At 46.3% G+C, this 6,766-nt stretch overlaps 1 long non-coding RNA gene across 1 annotated transcript in view; it reads right to left on the reverse strand.

The window, feature by feature from the left end:
• LOC310746160 overlaps positions 1-6,766 on the reverse strand; it is a 223,564-nt gene that overhangs the window by 162,495 nt on the left and 54,303 nt on the right. The window lies entirely within an intron of this gene.

The following is a 6,766-nucleotide window of genomic DNA, read 5'->3' on the forward strand; positions in this document are numbered from 1 at the left end:
GCATCCCCTCCAGCATCCTCCTCCAGAGGAACCCCCCCACTTGATATCCTTCTAAGCTGGCACTCCACTGGTTGTAGTGCTGGCCTGCTGCTTGGCTGTGCTAGTTAGCTGTGCTAACTAGTTGCCGTCTCCCAAAGCATCACAGACAGTGCTAGTGGGAAAAAGTTCTGACCAAGCAAGGTGGCAGAAAGGCAGCCAGTATAGGCCATGCATTCCAGTAGGGATTGGATGTGCTCATGCATTGCGCTGTTTACATGACACGCAGTGGCACATCCAGAGATGGAGAAGGAAATTCAATTCAGTTTGTACTTAAGGCCAGTTTCATCTAATTCACACTTTCCAAAACTAAATGAGAAAGAGTTCTTCAAAATTCAGACTTACCCAGCAGCGCTTTAAAAATGCACGTTATAAAGGGGAATATGTGCATACAAATGCATATATTAATTAAAAGAGCATACAAAAATGCATTGTGTTAAGAGAAAATGCTTGCAAAAATTTGGTGTTCGTTAGTCAAAACTGCATGCAAAAATGTGTTTACCAGGAGAGATTTGCATTAAAATGCCATTTTTTAAAAATGTGGAAATTATTGCAGAAATGTGAAAAACTAAATTTATGGTTGGAAAAATTAGAAGTGGAGAGAAATGGAATTGATGGATCTTTCGATCCCTTGTGGCACAGCTGCCACCACAGATGCATGGCAGCATTTGTCTGTGCAGGCAGTGAGTGGGTGCAAGGGACAGCAAGGGACAAAATGAGATCCAGTGGAAACACTGCTGAACTAGAAGCACATTTACATGTGCCCAAGCATTATGGCAGTCTTCCCCAACATGTTGCCTTCCAGATGTTGTTGGGCTAGAGCTCCCATAATCCACAACCACCAACCATGCTGGCTGGGGCTGTTGGGACTTGGAGTCCAAAAGGTGTGGAAGGCATCAATCCGATCTATGGGGCTAGTGTTTGGCGGCACTGGCACCAAATCTAACATTGGGGGGGGAGCTGTCCTTTGGTACACTAATTGCCAATAAATACAATAAATGACTATGCTTTGGAATGGTCAAGGAACTGTTTAGACGGGCTATCAAATTTAGCATGTATATAAGTGCAAGTTGGCCAGAGAATCCAGCAAGGCCACATTTAATTTCAAAAGAGGAAACATTGCAAAACTGCAGCGATTAGTTGCAAGGAAATCGAAGAGGGTGAGTCAAGGGAGTCAAATCTCTTCAGAGTGCTTATTGAAAACCACAACAACTGAAGCTCAGCTAGAATGTATACCACAGATTTGAAAATGTTAAGTCCAAGTAGAGCAGGGGTGCCCAAACTTTTTTCAAAGAGGGCCAGATTTGATGAAGTAATAATAATAATAATAATAATTTATTATTTATACCCCGCCCATCTGGCTGGGTTTCCCCAGCCACTCTGGGCGGCTTCCAAAAGAATATTAAAATACTGTGATACATCAAACATTAAAAGCTTCCCTAAACAGGGCTGCCTTCAGATGTCTTCTAAAAGTCTGGTAGTTGTTGTTCTCTTTGACATCTGGTGGGAGGGCGTTCCACAGGGAAGGCGCCTCTACCAAGAAGGCCCTCTGCCTGGTTCCCTGTAACTTGGCCTCTCGCAGTGAGGGAACCGCCAGAAGGCCCTTGAAGCTGGATCTCAGTGTCCAGGCAGAATGATGGGGGTGGAGACGCTCCTTCAGGTATACTGGACCAAGGCCGTTTAGGGCTTTAAAGGTCAGCACCAACACTTTGAATTGTGCTCGGAAACGTACTGGGAGCCAATGTAGGTCTTTCAAGACCGGTGTTATATGGTCTCGGCGGCCGCTCCCAGTCACCAGTCTGGCTGCTGCATTCTGGATTAGTTGTAGTTTCCGGGTCACCTTCATAGGTAGCCCCACGTAGAGCGCGTTGCAGTAGTCCAAGCGGGAGATAACCAGAGCATGCACCACTCTGGCGAGGCAGTCCGCAGGCAGATAGGGTCTCAGCCTGCGTACCAGATGGAGCTGGTACACAGCTGCCCTGGACACGGATTTAACCTGTGCCTCCATGGACAGCTGTGAGTCCAGAATGACTCCCAGGCTGCGCACCTGGTCCTTCAGGGGCACAGTTACCCCATTCAGGACCAGGAAATCCTCCACACCTGCCCGCCTCCTGTCCCCCAGAAACAGTACTTCTGTCTTGTCAGGATTTAATCTCAATCTGTTAGCTGCCATCCATCCTCCAACCGCCTCCAGACACTCACACAGGACCTTCACCGCCTTCACTGGTTCTGATTTGAAAGAGAGGTAGAGCTGGGTATCATCCGCATACTGATGAACACCCAGCCCAAACCCCCTGATGATCTCTCCCAGCGGCTGCATGTAGATGTTGAAAGGCATGGGGGAGAGGACAGAACCCTGAGGCACCCCACAAGTGAGAGCCCAGGGGTCTGAACACTCATCCCCCACCACCACTTTCTGAACACGGCCCAGGAGGAAGGAACGGAACCACTGTATGACAGTGCCCCCAGCTCCCAGCCCCTCAAGACGGTCCAGAAGGATGTTATGGTTGATGGTATCAAACGCCGCTGAGAGATCCAGCAGAACTAGGAAACAGCTCTCACCTTTGTCCCTAGCCCGCCGGAGATCATCAACCAGTGCGACCAAGGCAGTTTCAGTCCCGTGATGAGGCCTGAATCCCACGCAATTTGACTGGACAGGACTCTAGCACTCTCCCGCCCCAGCCCTGCTCCCACGGTGGCGTCTACCTCTTCCCGAATCTGAGCGACTTTATCTGCAAAAAACTTTGCAAAATCATTGCAGGAGATCATGTGGCCCGTACTGGGCCCCGATGTAGCAGGTGGTTCTGCTAAATTGCGGACCACCTGAAAAAGTCTCCTGCTGCTGTTTTCTGCAGATGCAATAGAGGCGGTGAAGAAATTCTTCTTCGCTCTCGCTATCGCCACTTGGTAGGCTCGACGTTGAGCTCTAACTTGTGTCCGGTCAGATTCGGAATGAGTTATCCACCACCGGCGCTCTAGCCGTCTCAACGATTGTTTCATTGCCCTCAGATCCGTGGAAAACCACGGGGCTGTCCAGGCTCCATGCAATCCGAGAGGGCACTTCGGAGCCAAACAGTCAATAGCCCTGGTTAACTCCACATTCCAGCAGGCCACCAGGGAATCAGCTGAAAGGCCATCAACATGGGATAAAGCATCCCCTACCACTCTCTGGAAACCATTTGGATCCATTAAGTGGCGGGGGCGGAACATACGTGAACATGCGTGAGGGCCGACCAAGCTGGTTGAGCTTTTTTTTAGGACATGCCTGAAGTAGAGGCTAGCATACTTATGGAAAGAGTCGAGGAAACTAGGAAAGGCAAGAATGCTTCTTTTAAATAAATGAGGCTTGCTCAAATGAGAACAAATAAGAACATAAATTCTAACAGTACAAATGTGGCAAGTAGACAAGTTTTTTTAAAAAAAGAAGTGCTTAGCAGTATTACTATGAAAACAAATGTTAAAAAGTATATTAAAAACAGGTAATCAAAGCAGGAAAACTGGCTGGATGCTAGAAACAGACCAGTTTTCAACCTATAGGAAACAAAGCCTTCATGCTTTTCTCAAAACTTGAATCACGCACACATTTATGACATCAGAAGGGAGAAAACAATCCTACAGTTTTAATAATACGCAAGTATTGAAAGCTGCAACAAGGAGAAGTCACCCACCATTTCTCCTACCAGTCCTCTTTACCATTCACAAAAAGAAATACAGGCAACTCCCAATGTGGGGGCTATGTTCTGCACCTCCATGCATATAACTGAAATTGTGTATATTGGGAGCACCCTAGAGAGTCCTCCTGGCTCACGAGGGGACCCTCCCCAGGGCAAAGAGGACATCTCCAGGGTGCTCCCCATTTCTGGGATCAGCTTCTGGGATCCCACACCATGCATGTTCACAGTTGCATGCAGGGGGGGCGCACCGCGGGGCCTGCAGAGTCTGCCTTCCTCTTCCCACTCAGCCACCCTACAGCTGCGGGGGGGGAGGGAGGCAGCAGGCAGACCGTTTGGGCAGCGCAGAGCCTGTGCGCTCACAGGCCACCATGTCTCTCCCAGGAGAGACGCATGGCTTGGGTGCGCTGCAGGCCCCGCAGTGAGTGCTGCCCAGCATTTTGTCACCCCCCTCAGTGGTGACACCCGAGGCGAACTGCACCCCTTGCACGCCCCTTCTTCCGCCCCTGGTTGCACGTGAATAGAGCACTTGTAAATGGTGTGTTGCCTGTACACTTAAGGAAGAATAAATACTGTACTAGCCTGAATATAAGCTGTACTTTTCTTTCCAAATTCCGACCATGAAAAGTTAAAATGAGGCTTAAATTTGCTACCTTACAAAAAATGGCTTTTACAATATCACTGCTGAAGTGGTAAAATGGAACAAAAAAATGTTTTATTGCTGATTTGCAAGCTTGAGACTGTTGTGCAATTAATTCTAATGTCATTCATTGCTTTCCCCTTATTTTACAGTGCAGTATTGATTTTTTTATTTGCATTTACAGTGCTACAAATGGGTGTTTAACCCACTTGTGGGTCATCTCCAGTACCCATAGGATTTTCTTCTACACTTGCCATTTTCGGGTGGGAGTGCCTGCAGAATTTTAAGGAAGCGGCTTATATTAGGGTGCAGCTTATATTTGGGCCAATACGGTATTTATTAAAGAAGGACACATTGTGTCCACCATCTCTCTCACTTGATAAATATTAATTCAAAAACAAAATGCTCAAAATAGCAACCATACCCTCCACATACATACAAAAATGTGCTTTGAGCTGTTTGAAGGTGTGGCCTTCAAGGAAACATTTCTGAGCATCCTCAGCAGGCAAGAAGGTCTGCTCTTCTTCTACCTTGTCCTATACAGAAGCTGGAGCTGCTCTCATAACAGCAGGAGGGGGAACCTTTACAACAGGGGCTGAAACACTGGCAATCCTAAAACTCAAATTTCACATGTGTGTGTTTTTTCTGCCCAGAGATACATGTAAGGAATCGCTTTGCCATAGCTTCACCTTTTGATTAAGACTGGCTGAGTGCTGCAGAGACCTGGCTGGCCAGAGAATAGATTGGCAGAAATGCCTCCGCAAGCCTCTGTAAGTTCATAAAAGTATAAAATGTGTGTAGGACTGAAAGTAGTAGTAGTAGAAGAAGAGGAGGAGGAGTAGGAGTTTGGGTTTGATATCCCGCTTTATCACTACCGTAAGGAGTCTCAAAGCAGCTAACATTCTCCTTTCCCTTCCTCCCCCACAACAAACACTCTGTGAGCTGAGTGAGGCTGAGAGACTTCAAAGAAGTGTGACTGGCCCAAGGTCACCCAGCAGCTGCATGTGAAGGAGCGGAGACGCGAACCCGGTTCACCAGATTACGAGACTACCGCTCTTAACCACTACACCACACTGGCTCCCAATGAAATGTCACCACATATGTGACAAACAGCCCACTGAAGATAATGTGCTAACAGCAGCGACTGCAGGTGTACAATTGGTTATTTTTACTTATTGGCTTTTCAGTGATGAGGGGAAACCCAGAATAAATGTAAAAAGAAAAAAGGGATGATCTGGCATTATGATGGGGGCAAAAAGTGGATGCTGCAAAAAAAGAAAAAGAAAAGAAAAGGTCATGCATAAGCAGAACTGATTCTACAATGAACTCCCATCTAGAAACACCCTTGGCATGCAAGCATACCAGCATCTTTCAGCTTTTAGGCGCTGAGTGGACAAAACAACCTGCATTACTTGAACTGATCACTAGGTGTCAGAGACACACCACAGGAGAGGAAAAAAACATGTGGAGAGGGGGGAATGCTCCTGTATAAATTCTGGCATACCCTCCAACATTTCTCCAATGAAAATAGGGACGTCCCATTCCTTAATGATAATTTTACTATTTATACCCCTCACATCCTCTGGGTTGCCCCAGCCACTCTGGACAGCTTCCAACATATACAAAAACATAATAAAACATTATATATATATTTTAAACTTCCCTATAGAGCATTGCCTTCAGACGGTTCAGGGGTTGGATAATTTCATAGCCTCCAACATTTCTCCAATGAAAACAGGGACATCCTAAGGAAAAGCGAGACATTCTGGGATCTAATAAAAAACCAGGGTGGCTTCTCTAAATCAGGGACGTCCCTGGAAACCCTGGAAATTAGGGACACCTGAAGAATCTTTCCCAATGGAATTGTATGCTAATTTACATATAGCCCTGGAAGTATCTGTTCAAATCGTGTATTTTTCTGAATAGAATTGTTGTCTGTAAACATACATATTACCAGCGCTTTTTCCCCCTTAAAAAATGTTTAGGGATACTCTCATTTTTACTCAAGAAAATCACCATTTTATAGTTCAAATCGGGGAAAATAAATACAGTAAATGGACAAAAGTACAAAGATTCACAGAACGTTTAGGGGTATGCGTCCTCCTGCGTCCCCCCAGGAAAAAGCACTGCATATTACTCAACACAAGTATAATCCTTCAATTCTGTCAACATTTAAAAAACAAGTCATGTTGCACCTTAAAGACATAGGGCCGAATTCAACCAAACAGTTGTGCTAGTGCAAGAGGGTTTCACCCCCCCCTCCTTTTCCTGCACCCCTCCAACTCAGCCCTGAGGAGTCAGGTGAAATCCCAGAACAATGTGGGAGGCAGGTGGAGGGAGATTTTTCCATCTGAGAAGCAGAAATGCTTTTGCTGACAAAAGGATTGCCTGGGTGCAATGTTTAATTCCACCCTAATAA

Source organism: Podarcis filfolensis, assembly GCF_964270895.1.
Source record: "Podarcis filfolensis genome assembly, chromosome: 1".
NCBI classification, from domain to species: domain Eukaryota; kingdom Metazoa; phylum Chordata; class Lepidosauria; order Squamata; family Lacertidae; genus Podarcis; species Podarcis filfolensis.